The 20,786-nt window shown below is 41.7% G+C and overlaps 1 protein-coding gene across 1 annotated transcript in view; it reads left to right on the forward strand.

Moving 5' to 3' along the window:
• PTPRT (protein tyrosine phosphatase receptor type T) overlaps positions 1-20,786 on the forward strand; it is a 787,404-nt gene that overhangs the window by 671,478 nt on the left and 95,140 nt on the right. The window lies entirely within an intron of this gene.

The following is a 20,786-nucleotide window of genomic DNA, read 5'->3' on the forward strand; positions in this document are numbered from 1 at the left end:
AGGCATAGAGGTACGAGAAAGTCTACTTGCCTATAATCAAGAACAGGGGTGCCTGAGTGGTTCAGTTAGTTTAGCACCTGACTCTTGATTTGAGTTCGGGTCATGATCCAAGGGTCATCGGATTGAGCCCTGGGTCAGGCTATGCACTTAGTGTGGAGCGCTTAAGATTCTCTCTCTCTCTTTCCTTCTGTCCCTCTCCCCACTCATACTCTGTCTCTCTAAAATTAGAAAAGTGAATAAATAAATAGAAATACTTTCTAGAATTCCAGTTAGGTTGATAATTCTTCGACTACTAGCACAGTACAGCAGTGTCTCTAAAGATTTTCAGCATCTAGAAAGAGCCTTTGGTAACTCCTTGTAAGTGTAAGTGCATTGCCTAAAATACAGAGTCCAAAATATGTCAGTGATGTTAACTTCTCTGTAGGGCCTGAGAGAAAATGTGAAGAGCAGAGATAGAGCTTAGGGTCCTTGTCCAAGGTGCTGATTGTCCTTGAAGTCAAGCACCCTGACCCTTTTCTCAGAAAGTCCCTTCCTTTGGACTTGTAATTAGGAATATTCTGACCTTTTGGAGTGTTAGTTGCATGAGGTTAAGTGGTAGGAGATTAACTTGGAAAGATAATCAAGGACTATGTTTTAAAGGGTCTCAAAAACCTGTGAGTTGGAAATTTATTGTTTTCTGTAAGGAGCTAACACAGATCTTAAGAAGTGGATGGGCAGGGATGAGCCTAATTTTGGAAAGATCATCCTAGTGACAGTGAGGAGAATGTTATTGGAGTAAGGGTTAATAAGGCTAGTAAAATTCAGTATTGTCTCTGCATATATCAGATTCAGGGAAAGTGACTTAGCACAAAATAGTGGCGTCCATGGAAATTTTATTGTACACACATACCCACACCCACACATACACACATACCTGATTAGAGCATTAACATTCACTAAAACCCAACTAGTGTGACCAACTATTTGTAATGAATCAGGTGATAGAGAAAGGATACTCTGTGACATTCCATTCTTGGGACTGTTGTTAAATCCAGAAATATTGATTAGATCTCCCTGCTTGCTCCATATTTTCTTGATCAGTCAATATTTTGATGCTTTGATGCCTGGAAATACTTGCACATGTTTTAAATGAGTGTCCTTATTCAGCTAATGTCTCATTGGGCCAGTTCAGTTTTTCCAAGGTGAAAGCCCTTTTCATCTTCAAGGTCTTTGATGTAGGTCAGATGAAATTCCCTCAGATCTATAGATGTGACAGAGACTCAGAAAGTAAGACAGTCATTCCAGACTAGCAGAGTCACTTCTGCTGCCGCTGCTGCAGTGAAGACCTGTGTGGTCCTCCACTGAGTCTTCAGCCAGCTGTGCTCTACCAAATGTATGCACTTGCAAATCTGGTCCCTGGGCTCTCTCTTATTAATAACCCTTCTTATTCTATCCATCACTCTCATGTCAAATTGATCATCAGCCAAGGTTTGCCTAATAATTCAATATCATTATTATGCTTTACTTATAAAATAAGTACTTGACTAGCCTGTTCTGCAATTTAAAAATGCAAATTTTACCATGCCACTGCCCAGCCAAAAGCCTAACACAGGCTTCCCATTGTTCCCAGGATGAAGTTAAAATGCATCTCATGGGCTACACAATTCAGAATGATCTGATTCCTGTCTATATCTTTGGTCTCATCTCTGGCCACTCTCTGGATTTCTCACTATAATCCAATTATATTAATTTTCTTTCTGTGCTTTGAAAACGCTAAGTATTTTCCAACATCATGACTTTCACAATTCTGTTCCCTCTTCCCAGAACATTCTTCCTGTCATTCATGGTTTAGCCCTTATTTATCCTTCAGATCTGTGATTAACTGTCACCTTTTGAGGGCTTCCCAATCACCAATCTAAATAAGTGACCATTTATTCCTACTATCCCTGTGTTCTACTCCTTCTTAGCATGTATCACAGGTATCATGTATGCAAATGTTTATTCACTGAAGATTTATTTGGCTCATGTCTGCCTTCTTCACTAACTTATAAGTCCAAGTGCAGAGGCCACTCCTATTTTGGCTACCACTGTATACCTGGAGACTAGTATAGTGCTTGGTATATAACATATACTTGGTCAGTATCTGTTGAATGAATTACTATGTTAATTTTGTGATCAAGATGGATCATAATGATTCGCTTTTAACTATTCTGTGTTTGACCAGTTGTTGTTCTGTGCTACTGGAAAAGCAAGGACCTTTAGGCATAGAGATGACTAATATAACTCAGGCTTTGATCCCATTGTTGGGGTAGGGAAACCAGAAAGGAGACCATTGTACTAGTCTGAGAAAGATATATGGGGTACACTTTGTAATTCCATGTCTTAGGAAGTTCTAATCTTTGTATCTTTGTCCTCATCATTAATGAAAAAGGTCTCATCACCAAATAACTGGTTTCCTTGGACTCCACCATTCAGTGCAGGCCTGGAATACAGAAGGAACACTCTTCAGAACTGCTGTGTGACCCCAGCTTGCCCCTACCCTGATGACCTTCTCTTTCTCTTCCAGAGGCCTTTATGCTTCTAAGTTATTTTTCTTTCCACACCCTCACCCCAATCACTGCTTACCCTTCTCCAACTTGATCCCCTTGTGGATCTTCCCAATGTCTGGGAAAATGGGAAAAGAATGTTCCTGCTAAAGGCTCCCAAAGCCAGGTGCCTGATGCATTCAAGGAAAAGCAAGGAAACCAAGACCCCATTCCAGCTCAAGGGTCTAGATAACAAGGTTTTCATGATGAAAAGTCTGCATTATTCTTCATTGTATAGCATTTGCAAGTCCAAACCAGTGGACCCCAAGAGAAGCACAGACTTCTCTGATTCCAAATCCTTCCAGAAAGCACCAGTGTAAATGGGATTGCCCCAAGATGCTTCTAAAGGACAACAAATACCCTTATACCTTATGAGGGCTGAGTCCCACTGCCATGCTAGCTTTCTGAAGCTGAAGCCACTGGTTTCAAGATCTCTCCTTGGTGCTGATTCTGATCTTAGCCGCTTAAGGTCCTTCCTCCTTCTGCTTGCCTATTACTGGGTTCTGCTATGACTCCAACCTAGCTATACTGGACTATTCCAAGTTCTCATTTAAGCTACTCACCACTCTAGTCCCATAATGATTCCCTGCCTGTCCCCCAAATCTAGTACATCTACCCCATTCAGACTTACTCACTTAGTCCCTGCTTGGCACGGAGCCCAGTGTAATGCTGTCAAGGATGTTAGCTGGCACAGTCACTTCTGTCATTGTTTTCTAAAAGCATAGTTGCTTTTTCAACTGACCCTAGACATGGTGAGTGTTTAGTCACCATTCCAAGTCATTTATTTAGCATGAAAATTTATTAGTTAGGCCATTGTTTAGCAAATTCATCACATTGCACTTTTTACTTAGCAGAATCACTTAATTAGTGTTTTATTACTGGAATTGACTGTCAATTATGTGGCTAATTCATTTACTTAGGGAATGAATTTTTTATCTCGGTAAGGCAATTCAAAGTGCACTGTTAACTCTTTAATGATTAAAGACTGTTGTCAGTGGCAATTCATGTTGTAAGGAAAATTAAACCATTTATTTCCCTTGAAGAATCAGATGTTGGGAAAATCCTTGGAAAAGTGTAGAGGGAGTAGTTTAGAACCTTGCAAGAATTAAAGAACCTTCATTAACCGAAAGACTCAGAACATTTGGCAAAGCTGAATAAAACTGGCTGGAGAGTTTTCATTGGACTCATTTCAATAAATTATTATACTCTTATACATGTATATTGCTGTAAATGTCTGTAATGCTCTTTGATTTACACTATTTTGGGGGCCTCTCACAAAAACATTGTGGAGTGACACTAGAGTTTATGGTTGGCAGCCTCTAAGGCAGCCCCAGTGATTCTTGTCTCTTATTACACATTCCTATAAAATCCCTTCCCTTGGATCCCTTCCCTAGTGACTGGCTTATAATGAATGAAATATGGCAAAGTATTAGGGTGTAACTTTCAATATTAGGTTATAAAAAATACTGTGGCTTCCATTTGATGCTTTCTCTCATTCTCGCATTAACCTGCTCTATGGGAAGCCAATTGCCACGTTGGGGGTTGCCCTATGAAGAGACCCACTGAGCAAGGAACTGAGGGAGGTCTCCAGGCAATATCCAGAAGGGACCTGAGTCCCTTAACTCAAATATCCCCTGAGAAAATCAATCTTCCAAAATCACATGAATGAACTTGGAAACGGATTCTCCCCCAGTTGAGTCTTCAGATGTGACCATAGTCACAGCTGATAGCTGAATGCAACCTCATGAAAGAGCTTGAACCAGAAGTACCCGTTAAAGGCTACACTGATCCCCAGAAATTCATGTTGTAAGGAATGATCCATTGTGAGGCAGTAGATGTTTGTTATTTTAAGTTGCTAAGTTTGGGAATCATTTCTTATGTGGCATGGCTACATGCTACTACATGGTTTAGCATGTGCAGTGTTACAATAATTTACCAAAAGCCTTTTGGTTAATCAGTAGTAAAGCCAGCATTTAACCTCAGCTCTTCTGATGCATTGCTGTAGACAAAAAAAGAACATGAACTACAGTGAAGACACCTCATTGCAATTTTTAGGGGTCCTTAAAGTTTTTTTCTGTTAAGAGGCTGCTTCTCTAGAACAGTGGTTTCCTTGTGACCTGCACACCTCCATTACCTGGAGATGTCATTGGGATTCTGGAAAAGCTTGCTTGTGGAACTACTCTTCTTTGCCATGTTTCTATCAGGAATTGAGTCAAAATTTCCCTTTCTGGCCCCCAATCACTGCCCTGCTCCCTCATTGTATGGTTATAACTGTAGTTCCTCAACATGACTGGCCCAAACTAAAGCTATTGAATTATTAGGTGCAGAATGTGAAGCTAAGGGATTTATATTTCATATGTTCACTGACTGACTCTTGTACAGTACCAGGATAGGGATCCACTATATCAAATAAAGAAGGTTGCCATTTCATGGATCAACTTGTGTAATACAGCAGGGCTGTAGGCTAGCTAGGGCTGCTAGGCTAAACCGTGATGTGCTTTATTAGTTCACATGCTACTTATGCATTGTTTACTTCATATATTTGGTACACATTGCTTTGTTAGCTCTAACAAGAGAACTATTAGGCATGTGTTCTTCCCAAAACAAAGGTCATCAGCTTTGGGTGCTTGAAATTTTTTCCTTGGTTGGTTTTGAACAGTACTAAGCTGTAGTACCTCATTCATTCACTAAGAGTAGAAAGGACAGTGTTTGCTTTACTTATGAGCGACTCTAGGATTGTTAATGTACAAATTGTATTTAACTCAAAATTGCCTCGGAGAGATCATCTAATCCATTGCTATTCAAAGTACAGGTCCATGCACCAGGAGTATCAGTATCACCTGAGATCTCATTACAAATGCATTCTTGGGCCACATTCCAGACCCATTGAGCCAGAATCTGCATTTTAAACTATTTCCAATGATGTGCATTAAAGGTTGAGAAGCACTGGTCTAATCCAACTCCGTAACTTTAAGGTTAAGATACACAAGGGTGAAAATAGTTGTGCAAGACAATTTAGTGGCAAAACCAGGATGAAAACTCAGGTCTTGTAACTCCAAAACTGTATTATTCCCATTCTGTTAATGCTCTGTTGTCTTAGTGGTTTATTATATCCACAAACTGCTTACGTATCCAGGGCATAGTTTGAAATGGGGAAACCAGACTGCTAACCACCCAGTACAATGGTAAACTCATTTCAAACAGCTGTTGCACATTTAAATTTCATCTCCGAGACAAGTTTAGCCATTTCATTTTCTGTTTCTTACACATCAATGAAATACAAAGTCACCTGTCAGGCTGAAAATTGTAAAATCTGTCAAAATTGAGTTTTTCTAGTTTAGCTAAGTATTACTTTGCAACTGTTTTGCATACCTTTGTCTTATTACGATTTTGATGAATGAGAGGGAGAAAATAAGATAAGCCATGTTTTCAGTGTTGGGCATTATTTAAGGTTTTTTCCTCTCATCACACATCTTCCTGTGAGGATGGGGGTCTTGGAGTGTAGCGATACATACGTAACAAATGCTGGGCTGGCCATTTTTAGTATGAGCACAACCCTAGAGACACTGATAATGTCTCATGTCCAGCCTAAGCTGACAACCTTCAGTATGAGAGAAGCACAATGCATCTGGTGATAACTAAAATCACCACAAGCCCATCTGGGGAAGAAACGCATTTGGAGTAAATGTGGCTTCTTGCTCCCTACACCCATCAAGGCTAATGGAACTGAGGCAGGAAATAAAGATCTTGCTACTCTCACCATAGAGATAAAAGGGCATGAGAGATGAACCTTGAAAACAGGTATCATGTCTATCAGCAAGATGGCAGATGGGTTTCAGAGGGGCAGGTGTACTTACCAAATAAACAAGTATTTACCGAACAACCACTAGATCCTAGAGATGTATTGGTAAACAAGAGAGATACGGCACCTGCCTTCATGGAGCCTACAGTCTAGAGAAGGACACTAGACATTAAATAACTTAACTATTAATTGTTCAACCACTATTGTGATTCATGGAGATGACATCTATGTCCAGGAAGATACATTGTGGTTCACGAAGATGATATTGTTAGGCTCTAACATGATACTCTCAGATGGGGATAGGGGCAGATAGGAATGTTTTCCTTGATATCTTCAAATATTCATAAAAGTTAATAGATTTTTTAATAAACACCCATCCACTATTCATCACCTAAATTCTACTATTAACATTTTACCGCACTTATTTGATCACCTATTTCCCATCAATCCATCCCTCAATCCATCTTGATTTTTTGTGCATTGCAAAGGAAATTTCAGACATTAGTATACTTCCCTTCCCCCATATACTGCACTTGCATATCAATAATGCAAGCTCAATGTTCTGTTTTTTCTTTTGAGGTAAAATTTACAAAGAAAAGCATGGATCTTAAGCTTTCGATTCCATGTGTTCAACGGTTGCATACACATGTACAACCCAAGCCCCTAACAATATACAGGCAAGCCAGGAAGACCTCTCATGCCCGTGCCCAATCAAACCCTGCCCCCACTCCACCTAATAGGTGACCACAGTTCTGCTGTTTTTTCCTACCATGGATCTGTTTGTCTATTTCAGAAGAGGTAGTGGCTTTTGAGCTGAGTTCTGAAGGATGAATAGGAATCCACTTGGCCTTGGAAGGTTCAGGAAAGTTAACAATTCCAGGAGAATAACACATCATGTACAGTTTCTCAGGTGGATGAGAACTTGCGTGGCTTCAGCCTAGTAAGCACAGGACAGACAGACACTAGATGAGGCAGACACTAGACCAGAACCTTGAAACCATATTAATGATCAGGAATGTAGCTAAAGGGCAGTGAGCAGCCAATAAATGGCTTCAGCAGGGAGGTGACATGCTCAGCTTTGGACTTCTGAAAAATTATCATGCCTCATTGTAGAGAACAGAACATGGAGAAACAAGAAGGGATTCAGGGAGATGTGAAGACACTGTTCCAGCTCTTATGGAGAAAGAGAGAGGGGTAGCGTATATGAGGGTCCAGGCTGTGTCCGTCCCTTCTTATATTGGACTGACCTCAGGTATGTTGCACTTCTAACAATTAAAAATCACAGTGTTTGGTTTTCCCTTTCTGTCTTCATTTTTCAGTGATAGCATCCAGAAATCTTTTGTGGAAAACTATGGTTCAAAGAGGTTAAGTAACTTGCCCAAAGTCACACAGCCAGCGAGCGGTGGTATCACGGTTCTCCCTCAGGTGTATTAACGTTCAAAGCCTATACACTTTTCACCACTTCTGTGTCTTCAGGGAGTGATGGGAGTTTCTCAGCCTTTCTAGTTGGAATCATTCTTCCCTCATTATATTAGATTCCTCGTCCACTCCAGAATGTTCAGGGTAGAAGACTGTGCCAGCAATCCCAACCAACTTGTGTGTACTTTGAGGACAAGCTCATCATCTGTAGCCCAGATTTTTCTTTAAGCGACGGTTTTGGGATGGGGGCAGGTGATCCAACATGACTCTACCAATAGGTGGTTTTATTTATTTTTATTTATTCTGGTTGTCACTCTGCCAAACACAGAACTGACATGTAAGAGCCACCTGAATTTTCTCATGCTTGCAGCTCAACCAATCCCTCTATGTCTGTCTTACATCCTTCCTCATACAATCTCAGTGTTTCCCTCTATTCAAACTCCTCTCCAAAGCCACCCCAATGTCACTCTTTTTTATGTTTGGAAGAATATCAAAACTACACAATTCACTGGTCTTTATTATTTCTACTTCAAGTAACTGACCAAATATGTTCTTTGAAGTTCTTTTGAATATTCTGTTCACATTAACATGCATAGCCATATACAGATCTTCTTGCTGATAATATTAAAGAACTTCACAATAATATTAATCTTCCTAACATTAAGTGACCTCAAAGTTTCCTCTTACTTTTGTAGACTTCATTCTCATCTGATAAGTAATACACTCCCTAGAAATCCATTTCTTCCCAGCCAGTTTTTCTATCACACTTTGTCATGAGTTTACAAATTTGTTTAGATACATATCTCAGTGTCTATTTATGGGGTATTTTTCTGTAAGTCAAAGTTCAGGTAGTCCATTAACCTTGAAATATCAGTGTCTCTGAAAGTACAAATAAATGGTGGGTATGGAATAATTAAGCATTAGATATTGCAGGAAAGGACTTGTGTCTGCAGGAGCTAAAGCATTTTGAAAGTCCAGAATTGTATCCCTTCTCCTTTGTGCTTCAACAGTATGTTTCCAAGATCCCACATACACCCCCTTACTTCCTAGTTTGATCACTAAATACACAGGACCCCAAGCACCCTGTTGTTGCTGTAGGTATGTTGCTTCTGGCAACGCCCAATGATCTGCATTTTTATTTCTATTGAATTCGGTTTATAAAACCTATGTGGTAGAATACTGGTATCAGCACATTAGCTGTCTTGTTCTCCCACAGATCTTCTTGAAATTGTGACCAAAAAAAAAAAAAATGATTTTAAAAGTTTTTTTTAAAATAGCAAAATCCTTTTTTCAGAAACAGTCATACCCAGAAGTCTGTTTTATGAAACAGATATAAAACCATCTTGCTCTGATTAGAGAAAAGGTGAGGGAAAACCAATGGGCTTTCCAGGCCATGCTCGCACATGCACACACACATGTACATGCACAAAACTCGTCACGGATCCAATCCTCTGACCCACAGCAAACTCTGAACAGAGGTCTCCCTTCCTAACTCTGGCTCAGTGTGGACACCAAGGCCACAGACTAAGAATTCACTCGTTCCCTCCCCTCTAGACCCCATAGGCGAAACTTTCCACTGTACGTTTTACAAAAAAATGAACATAATGACCCCAGCCACTAGTCATTTGAACAGGAAAATACTGGTGGCTTTTAATTAACAGGACATGGGTCACAAGAGCAAGGCTATCACATGAATGACACTTTAACATTGAACAGTGTATGGAATGCACAGCCATTGTGGCAGCCCTGTGGGCCCCTGGAACATAGGAGCATCAGGAAAGATGAGGCTCCAGCTGGTGGGGCTCTTCCAGACTTAGGGTTTCATGGAGAGGCATTTCTTTTCATTATTGCTATAGTCACCCAGGGTCCAATAACCAGCTCTCAGCTTAGAGACAAGAGAGCAACTCAAAGGCTAGTGTTCTCTTGCGTGAAGGATCCTTATGCCGGAACTGCTTCTGCCTTTTGGCTGTGGTAGTGGCCACAGGAATATGTGATACAGTTGTATGAAACTAAACACATGAGCACACCCCCACACGAATACACACACGCGCGCGCGCGCGTGCGCACACACACACACACACACACACACACACACACACACACACACAAAAGTGCATGTAAACCTGGTAGAATCTGAATGCAGTCAGTGGAATGTGTCTGTGTCATTTTCCTGATTGTGATGTTGTGCTGTGGGTACGCAAGATGCTAACATTGGGGAAAACCACGTGAAGGGTATGAGGGACCTCTCTGCATTATTTCTCATGGCTGCACGTGAATCTATAATCCTCTCAAAATAAAACTTCTTGTTTAAAAGAGCTGGTGCTCTGGTGATGGGCTGAGGTAGAACTTCTGGTTCTGGTCACATCCATCACTGTCTTCAGATGTCCTTCATGGTCTTCCCAGGCATCTACTCACTCGCCAATAATCGAGCATGTGATAATAGCATCCTGCCAATTTCTAACAATTGTGAAGTGGCTTATTTGTGTCTTTTTTTCTTCATCATTTTTGGCAGAAGTTTGTCAGATTTATTGGTGTTTTCAGAGGAAACAGCCAGCTTTTGCTTTTCTTCAGCATCTCTGTTTATCTTTAACTTCTATTGTGCTCCATTAACATCTGTTCTTATATTTATTTACTTATTTTCTACTTCAAACGACTATATTTTTCATCTCTTGAAGTTAAGTTTGTACTTCTCAAATTGACTCATCCTTTTTCCATGATGTGCTGCATTATTGCCGTGGTTCATAATCCACCCCCCCCCTCATTTTCTCTTTAATCAATCTGCATGTATTTATTTTATGGCCCCTTTGATTGTTTTATTATTTTCAATTCTTGGGAGGCACATTTCTCTGTGTACCACGTCTGCTGACTCTCCCTCACAGGAATAAGCTTCTTCACATGGCTTGTCTTTCTTTATGTTTTGTTTTCCACTATGAATTTATCATTAGTGGAAGTAGTTTTGTTCTGGGGGAATTCACGTGTCTTGGATTATGAAAATACCTCCATAGGGTGGTTTCCCATTTGCCTGTCAGGACAGAGCGTTTTGTATGTTGTTTTCTATGTTTGCAGTTCATCACACAAGTAGCTATGGACCCCAGACTCACGTGTGGTAGAAGTCCAGGGTTTCTTTTGTTCTGTTTTTGCTTCTATTTGAAAGTTATCCACCCTTGTTTTTATTCTACTAATTGATACCTTCAGCTCACAAACACTCACACACACACACACACACACACACACACACACACACACAGATATGCACACCCATGCTTGAAATTAGATCCTTGAACTAAGATCAAGATTGAAATAATATAGATTGACTATCCATTTATGAAGGATGAAGGAGTTGATATGCTTTTATTTCTGGTGATACATCAGTCACCCACATCTTTTTGTTGGTAAAATTTCAGATTTTAGCCAAGAATTGTTATTTTAGATATTTTTACATACTTTTTCTTTTCTCTTTTATTCATGTTTGTTTTGATTTTTATTCTCCTATCTATGTTTGACTGACTTTGGTGTTGAACAAATCAATTCTTTTATAACATGATTTCCTCCAGCATCCTGGGATTTTTACTTTTTATTTTTTCCCTTATTTCCCTACCTCCCCAAGCCTCTGGAAAAGAATCAGAGCCAGTATAATTTCTGAGTCTTTGTATAGCAGGTAATATCTTCCTGGAACCTCACGAGTGAAAAAACAACTTACATCATTGTATAATTTTGGGGTCACAGCCTTCTTCCCTCAAAAACTTTCTTCCATCACTTTCTGGCATTTAAATTTGGGCAAGGGAAAATAGAGTTAGCGTTGTTGCTCTTCCCTTATAGATAACCATTTATTCCAGCCTACATGTTTATCTAAGTGCTTTTTCATCAATAGTATTTAATAGTATTTAAGCAGTTATATCTGGAGACTTATTCTGTCTTTAAGTTGTACACAGAGAAGGGCACCTGGGTGGCTCAGTTGGTTAAGTGTCTGACTCTTGGTTTTAGCTCAGGTCATGATCTCACAGTTCGTGGGATTGAGCCACACATTGGGCTTTGTCCTGACAGTTTGGAACCTACCTGGGATTCTCATTCTCATTCTCTCTCTCTCTCTCCCTCTGTCTCTCCCTCTCCCTCTGCCCCTTCCCTGCTCTCTCTTTCTCAAAATAAATAAATAAACATTTTAAAAATATTTTAAACATAGGGGAAGGGAAAGAGAAATAAGATAAAATCAGAGAGGGAAGGAAACCATAAGAGACTCTTAAATACAGAGGACAAACTGAGGATTGCTAGAGGGGAGGCAGGTGGGGGATGGGCTAAATGGGTGACAGGCATTAAGGAGGGCACTTGTTGCGATGAGCACTGGATGTATATGTAAGTGATGATTCACTGGATTCTACTCCTGAAACCAACACTACACTGGATGTTAACTAACTGGAATTTAAATTAAAAAAAAAAAAGAACACACATACAAAAAAGAACATACAAAAAATATTTTTTAAAAAAAAGTTGTACACGGAGAACTTTTTGCTTTTGAAGGTTGCAGTTTTTATTCTGCCAAAGAGCTGTTTTTACAGATATCCTTTATTATTGCATCTGCGTCATTTATTCTCTTCTTTAGTAACACCACTATGTCTTTTCTGTGTCTGTTTTCTGTTCTCTGAAAATGTCTTTCTGGTGTCTGAGAACATGAACTCATGAGCGCACATGAGCAGGTAGGGACAGAGGACCTAGAGTCCCCTGCAGGTTAGTTGTCCTCAAGTTTCTGCCTGTTGCTTATTCTCATTCCAGGCTCCAGTGTCCACGTTAATACCACTGTTGTGTTTGGGTTTCCTTACAATCTCCCCTTTCCTCACCCAGCGAAGTTTTTTCCATTTGTTATTTTTTTTTAATGTTTATTCATTTCTGAGAGAGCACAAGCAAGAGTAGGGCAGAGAAAGAGAGAGGCAGAGAGACAGAATCCAAAGCAGGCTCCAGGCTCTGAGCTGTCAGCACAGAGCCTGACACAGGGCTCCAACTCACAAACCATGAGATCATGACCTGAGCAGAAGTCAGACACTTAACTGACTGAGCCACCCAGGCATCCCTTGCCATTTGCTTCTTGACCCACAATTTGAAAAAAATGTTCTCAGTAATCTTTCACTTCCTTTATTCTTCTGTGTTTTCTTGAATTTTGTTCCCAAGAAAATACACGCAATCTAGAATTCGTTTCCATTTCCCCTTGTTTAGGTTAATATGCCAGTAACAGGAGAAAAAAAGAAATCAAACTGGCTTAAACAGTATATTAACATGTCAGCTCACAGAACTGGAAGTCCAGAGTTTAGGGCAGGTCCCAGGGTTGGTTGAAGTATCATTAAGGACCCAAATTCTGGTAAGCTCTTCACTTTACCAGCTCATGTTGGCATTGCCTTCTGCTTGGTTCTCCTCATGGGTACAGGATTGCTTTAGCAGCTCCAAGCATCAAACCCACAAATGGTGTAATGCCCAATGGGAGAGAGAGGCCCCCAGAACAGCCTTCTTAGAGGTAGAGAAATCTTTCCCAGAAACCCCCTCCTATCTCACTAAAAACTTTTGAAAAATTGGCAAAGAAGATAAGAGCTCCTGATTGGCTTAAGGAAATCCCAATTTGACCCTGTATCTAGGAATAGAGTCATCTACCTGAGTCACGAGGAAACTGTGTGGGCACCTAAACTAATTTGAAGGCTCTGCCAGAAAGGATAAAGGTAGGGGATGATGGTTGGGTAAAAAGTCAACACTGGCTGCTTTTTTACTTTTGAAAATTATATTTTTCTCTGCCTTCAGAGTATAATTTTCCTTATTTTTAATATGGTAGATTTTTCTAAGACCATGTTGTTTCGTTTCTGTTTACTTACTATAAAAAAGGAGGAGAAAATTTCTCCAGGACTGGTGTTTGCTGTAAACAGAGCAGGAAGATTCTCACTGGTGTCCTTACTGCCCAACTGGCGGGAACCCTTTTCTTGTGGCTTAAGCAAAAGGAGGAAGGGATGTTGACAGCCCCCATCCCTCTGCAGAGTGTCTGATACCATCCCTCCATCTGATCTGAGTGCTATGGAGGGAAGAATTTATGTTCTGCCCACAAAGAGGAGGATTGATCTCTGTATCAGAGGGAGTAAGTCAATCCAGAAGTCACCTTCCCCATGACTACTCCGGTCCCCCCTTTTTTTTCCCTAATACTGAATCTGCTTCCTAGGGTATAAAGGTCTTTGTCTACCTTCTTTTGCCTTTGCCATGTCAGAAACCCCAGTGAAAGCGGTTGAGGGGGAGAAAGGGCTTGGAAATACCCAGCCTCCCATATTTGGTTGCTTAATCTTTGATTATCAGAGCCCAGAGAAGGAAACAAGAAGGTGAAGCATTTTTTTTCTGTCCTTCAGGCTAGTGTTACTTGAAGTAACAAAGAATCTCAGTGTCAGTTGCCAGTTATACAATGTCCATTTCAACTCTGTAAAGTGTGGCGCAGCAGGGTGGCATTGTACTTACTACTAGTGTTACAAGTTCAACCCTACGCCATTTGGCCAGACTTCAGAAGGAGAAGGAGAAGAAAACATAGACAATATTTGTGGCCTTGAATTAGAGATTTCTTGCACAAGACAAAATAACCAACCATAAAGGAAGATAATTGATAAGTTCAGCCTGATCAAAATTAAAACTTATGCTTTTCAAAAGATACTATTAAGAAAATAAAAGGGTAAGCCTCAGACTGGGAGTAAGTATTTCCAAAACATACATATGATAAAAGGCTTATATCCAGATTACAAGTCAATAATAAGATAACCCTCTAAAAAAATGGGCCGAATATTTGAACAGACACCTCACCCAGAGAAGGAAAACAAATGTCATATAGGTACATAAGAATATACAAATTAAAATTACAGTGAGATCCTACTGTACAACCACTAGAATGCCTAAAATTAATAAAACTTACCTAAAATTAATAGAACCGTGAAACAAGAGCTGGTGAGGATGTGTAGCAATGGGAACAAACTAGCTATAAGCAACAACATGGAAGAACCTCAAAAGCATCGTGCTAAGTGAAAACATAGGAGCACCTGGGTGGCTCACTGGGTTGGGCATCCAACTTCCGCTCAGGTCATGATCTCACAGTTCATGAGTTCGAGCCCCACGTTGGGGTCTGTGCTGACAGCTCAGAGCCTGGAGCCTGTCTTTGGATTCTGTGTCTCCCTCTCTCTCTCTGCTCCTCCCTTGCTAGTGTTCTCTCTCTCTCTCTCTGTCTCTCTCTCTCTCAAAAGTAAATAAACATTTTTTTTAAAAGCCCAGCCACAAAACACTGTATGCAGTATGATTGCATATATATGACATTCCAGAGAAAGCAACTACTGCAACAGAAAGCAGAGTAATGGTTGCCATATGCCAGGGCCAGGAAGTATTGGGTACTGAATGCAAAGAAAAAGAGAGAGAGAAGGTTATTTCACCTGCCGTTGCATTGAGAGATAGTATATCCCGAGTAGATATGAGATGGGGGTGTGTGAATCTACTGTGTCTCAAGAAGTGCAAGTCAGTACACTTATACTAGTTGAAGTCCAGAATTTGGAAATGTGGAACACAATTTTCTTACAACATGGCTCCCGAACCCAAGCCAACTACTTCATCTATGCTTCACCAAAGAAATTGCAATCCTTTTCAACCCAAGAGGGAAAATTGCCCTATGTTGAATCAGGTGAAAGGTGATTTTATACAATTTCAGAGATTTTTTTTAAAAACTGTGACAAAATGAAGTCTCCATCTTCACATATGCAGTGTGATACTGACATAATTAATGGGTATTCCTCCCAAATTCTGATGCTAGGTTAGTTCACCGACTTACATTTTAATGCTATTATAAGTTTATTTTCTTGAGGCTTTACTGATATTTGGTAGCAATGGTGGGGATCAGGCAGCGCCTGCTAGCAGCCAGGGGTCACCTTGAGACGTCTTCCAATGGATCCCATTTAAGGTTACAACGACCTTCTTCCATGATGATAATGGTCATCGCCATCTCTGATGCCAATTACAAATAAAGATCTTAGTAATCTGTCTGAAGTCCCATAGCTAGAAAGTTGTGAGGTTCGTATTTGAAGCCAGATTTTGTCTTCAGGTTCTGTACTCTGACCCTGACACCTGCTGTTGCCACAGCACCCCCGCTGTGTTTGTTCTAATCACGTCTCCACTCTGAGCAGGTGAGCCAGCCTCATCCCCACCTTAAACCTTCTCTCCGGTCCCAGACTCTCCCCTCTCAGCAAGCAGTCTCCAGATACTTACCCATCCCCTCTTTGTGCTCTCCTGCCCTAAAGGGTACACAGATTGAGAGGAATTGTTTTAGATGAAATAAGAAATAGAAACTATAGGAATTTGGTTGGCTAGTTAAGAAATTGTGTCTTGACTCTGTGGAGGCTTTTGCTCAGAAGAATGACTTGATCAAAGCTGTGTAAAAAGAACTGTGAAGGCAGAAAGACCCCTGGGGAACCTGATGGAATAGTCTTGTCATGGGGACTCAAACTAGGACAGTAACAGCAGGAGTAGAGTAAAATATTTAGATGGCCATGGAGTGTGTCCTGAAGGAAAGAAGAGAGAAGCCCTAAAAGACTCCCCAGATGCTCTCGCCAGTCTGTGATTCTCATGTGCCAAACAGCACATCTTGTACAACATCAGAACAGCAATGGTTTCTTCCCTGCTCACCCGAAACCAGGCACTTGCAGGCATTATTTCATCGAATCCTCACAACACCTGTCTTCCCTGTATTATAGATGAAGATACTGAGCTCTGAAACTGTAGTCGCTTGGCCAAGATCATCGAGCCCATAACTGGGTGATGAAAAATACGAACCCCATTCTCTCTGATTCTGAGACCCAGACTCACAGCATTTCTCAGGGTCCTGCTCTTCTCATGGGACACGGTCAGGCCATTTCTTAAAAAGTTATATAAACGTTGTAGTGAGCATCAAAAGTAAATGGGCATGTTGCATCCATGGGCTAGAGCTGTCTTACACTAGATCAGTTGTCTCTGAAGTTCACTATAACTCTAAATCAGCTCTCTTTAGAACTTGACTTGGCTCTGGGTAAGTCTGTACACCTGCATTGCCCACTAATCACCTATGCTGTTGAGCCCTGGAAACATGGCTAGTCTGAAGTGAAATAAGACTACCCTGAAGCGGGGCACCTGGGTGGCTCCGTCACTTAAGTGTCCAACTTTGGCTCAGGTCATGATCTCGTGGTTCATGAATTTGAGCGCCACATCAGGCTGTGTGCTGACGGCTCAGAGCCTGGAGCCTGCTTTGGATTCTGTGCCTCCTTCTCTCTCTGCTTCTTCCCCACTCTCACTCTTTGTCTCTCTCAAAAATAAATAAACATTGAAAGAAATTTTAAGCTTACACTGAAGCAAGTGAAAAATTTTGTACATTGGATTTCAAAGCCCTAGTACAAATAAAGAGTGTAAAATATATCATTAATGATTTTATACTGACTGTTGAAATATTATTTTGTGAATTGAGTCAAATAAAATTTATTTTTTAAAATAATTTGACTTAATTCACTTTGCCGTATTTAATGTTGCTACAAGAAAATTTTAAATTACTTATGTGGCTTGCATTACATTTCCTTGGACCTCTTTGCCCTATTATGTAACTCAAGTATTCTCCATTTCTGTTCTTTTTCTCTAGATCTGTGCTGCTCAATATAGTAGCCACAAGCCACCATGTGGATAGTTAAACTGAAATTAATTAAAATTAAACAGAACTTAAACTTCAGTTCCTCGGTCACATTAGCCGCATTTCACATGCTCACGAGCCACACGTGGTTAGTGACTGCCATATTGCACAGCACAGATATAGACCATTTCCATCATCATGGGAGGTTCTATCAGACAGAGCCGATATAGGCTGTACATACTTATAGCAAAAAACCACAGAGGTGGGGTGTGAATGCCTGTAGCTTGAAAAACATTTCTGGAGTGCCCAGCTCCACAGCACATCCCCCTCCCATCTCCCAGGCACCTGTCCCTTCCCACCTTTGTTAGACTTGTTTATACACACCTTATCTCTTTTTCTCTCTTGCAAGGGCTGTGGCATGCTTATCTCTCTCTGAACACACTTTCCTCCACCCTCCTGTATGTATGTGGTATCTAACACCAAGCTTTATACAATATAGGTACTCAGTAAATATTTGTTAACCAGTCGGAGTGGCAATTCCTACCAAGTAATTGGAAATATGTGTCTGGAGCTACAGGGAGATCTATGAGGGGGATAAAAAAATAGAAAAGTCAAGGCCAGAAGGAAGGAGAACCAGTAGAGGGACAGAGGAAATAGAGGGACTGTGGTGACCCAGGATCTCCTATGCATTACCCAAAAGCCCCTGACAGGCAACCACAGAAGTTGTTGCAGAGGAACTCCCAGGCTTAGGCAACAGCTATAGAAAAAGTGCGAAAGAAATCCAAAATATTATCATGTGATAAATAAACATGCAAAACCCATTAAGGAGAATTCAAAATCGCATGAAAATCAAGGGTCTGGTGAGGAGAAAAATGAGCAGCGTTCTCTCCCAGGGCCAGCTGGTTTGAGTTACATTTTATGAGCAGCATGTGAATTCCAGTGCCCTTGTTGAATTAGCCGCGGAATCGCACGTTAGTTTTAAGGCTCCCACTCGAATAGGAACATCATAACGCTTTTTAATTGGGGCTGATAAAAACGTAGCATTACTTGTAGGTTCCTGAGAGAAGTGAGTTGTGAAATTGGGTTTTCATTAAACCTAATGATGGAAAATTAAGTATAGTGCGTCTGGTGAAATGGGCTGTGATAAAAGGCATCACTTCTGCATTATCGGAGGTTAATAAGGAAATAGGTGAGGTAAGATACATTGGAGAAGGGAGTCCAACTAGTTGAATTAATAAACCTTGAAAGCCCCTTGGTTCTGAGCCTTTACAGCATCATTAGCACCAGCATTGACATTATTACGAATGTTACAGCAATACAAAGTTGTTAAATTTCAAATGCATTTACTTTCCATTCCAGTGTTGGTTTTGCTGACACCAAGTTTACAATCTGTCTAGCACTGTGTTTAGGGAAAATATCCATATTGGTTTGGGGAACTTTTGGCATCTCACAAAATTTGCCAGGTGCCCATTCCTAAGAAGCCTGTCTCTGCCAGGCAGTCCGTCTTCCAGGCAGTCCGTGCCCCAGGTCCTTTGAAAGACCATGGATCTCTGCAGACACCTGTCCCCATGTGTGATGGCGGTTTAGGTGGGAGACACTCACAGGGCTCCAGGCACTGACTCTGGCCCATGCTCTCCTGGGCATCATGAAGTGCAGCATCCGGAGAAGTAAACAGAAATGTCCCTTCTCCATTCCCAACCCCACCATAGGGTCACAGGAGTGATACTCGCCGGAAGGGTGCCTCCTATCTGTGATAGCTGGGGCACCGGCAAGAACTAGTGTGTCCTTAAAGAAAGGAATTCTTCTTAAAACCCTTCAACAGCTTCCCTCTGGCTGGGAGATTCTCACACGTTCACAGCCTTCTTGACCTGCCTCACACCATCTCTGAGAGCTTTGCCCCCATCACGTGCCCACCCATCTCCTCCGCTCCTTCTCGGCCTCCTTCTCTTCCCTCAGTGTGGTTCCCTTCCCCAGCTTCTGTCCTTGTGCTTCAGGTGGTTCTTCTTGTCTGTCTGCCATACTGGACTGTCAAGTCTGGAGGGTGCGGTCTGTGTTGTGTGCATTGCCAGTGCCTACCACAGTCCCTGGCACATTGACAGTGAATTCTCAGTAAATTGGCCTCCTGATCACAAGGGTGTGCTGGAGAGTGAAAGCAGCCCCCACATTTGCAAAGCTCTCCATTTAATCAATGCCGTTGAAGATGTACTACATGTTACCTACAGTCCCAGGAGGGAAACGAATCAGGATTTTTCTTCTGTGCAGTCCAGAAAGCTGTGCTAACATCTCACGTAGGCCCTTCTTCCTTGTACATAAGCCTGTGCGCTCTAGGTCTTTTTGTTGGCAATCCTTCCTTACTAGGAACAGTTTAGCTCTTGCTGTCACATAGGAGATTCCACTTCCACATACAGAAGCAATGTCTGAGGGATTATCATGACGTGAGCGACAAACAGGGAACACGGATTTTGAAAAGACAAGTTGCAGAAAGTCAGGAATATACACTGAAGCCTCCCTGGGAGTGACTGTGGCATAGGCTTAATGGGGTCTGTGTGGGTACCTTAATGTGCCTGAAAACACCAGGATCATCATCTATGGCAGTTCTGATCTCATACATGCCACAACTGGAGGCTCTGGGGCATAGACAGTCCATGACTTTGGGAGGAGGTTGAGGAAACCAAGCCTAGATGGTTGTGAACTGGCCCTGAAAGATCAACAATGTATGCTTGGCAGGGAGTCCATAGGGCAAGCATGTGGCTGTCCTGGCCAGAGGGGAACAGAGGAATTCAAATCTCCCCTCGGCATGCATCAATTTCCAGTTGGGGGGGGGGGGCGGGCGGTGAGCCAGCAGAGGGCAGTTAGCGTGACTCAGTGGGTATAGAGATTATTATCAAGGAGAGTACAGATCTTAAATCAAGGAGAGATTCGATAAAGGAGATGGGGCATAGGACCCAGGCCTGGGAGAAGTAGCTGGCAGGACTGAAGGAAGAGGTTCGGCGACACTCCTGGATCAAGAGTGTGAACTGGTGGGGAAACTAGATAGTAGACAGAAGCCAAGCACGTTGCAGAGCCCAGAGCTGGAGAGAGCAGCTGAGGGGGTCAGGGTCCAAGACTGGCTTCAGTTCCTCCCAAGGATGTAGGCAGATGGAGCAGGAGCAGACACATGGCTCTGGTCTCCAGAGACCTGGGCTCTCCTCACTTGCAAGCAGGCACCAGAGGTGATTTCCAGGCATCCTATTTCCTAAACTGCTGTCTGGCTTCTCACTGGCTCTGAGATCGGCCCTAATTGGCCAAGACCACCCTCTCAAGCCTGGAGGAAGGACTGAGACAGGCAGAGGATGGCAGCCAACCTGGAACTTGGTCACTGCTC

Source organism: Lynx rufus, unplaced genomic scaffold (assembly GCF_022079265.1).
Source record: "Lynx rufus isolate CCGP_SWC_20201006 ecotype Redwood Valley unplaced genomic scaffold, mLynRuf1.p SCAF_8, whole genome shotgun sequence".
NCBI classification, from domain to species: Eukaryota; Metazoa; Chordata; class Mammalia; order Carnivora; family Felidae; genus Lynx; species Lynx rufus.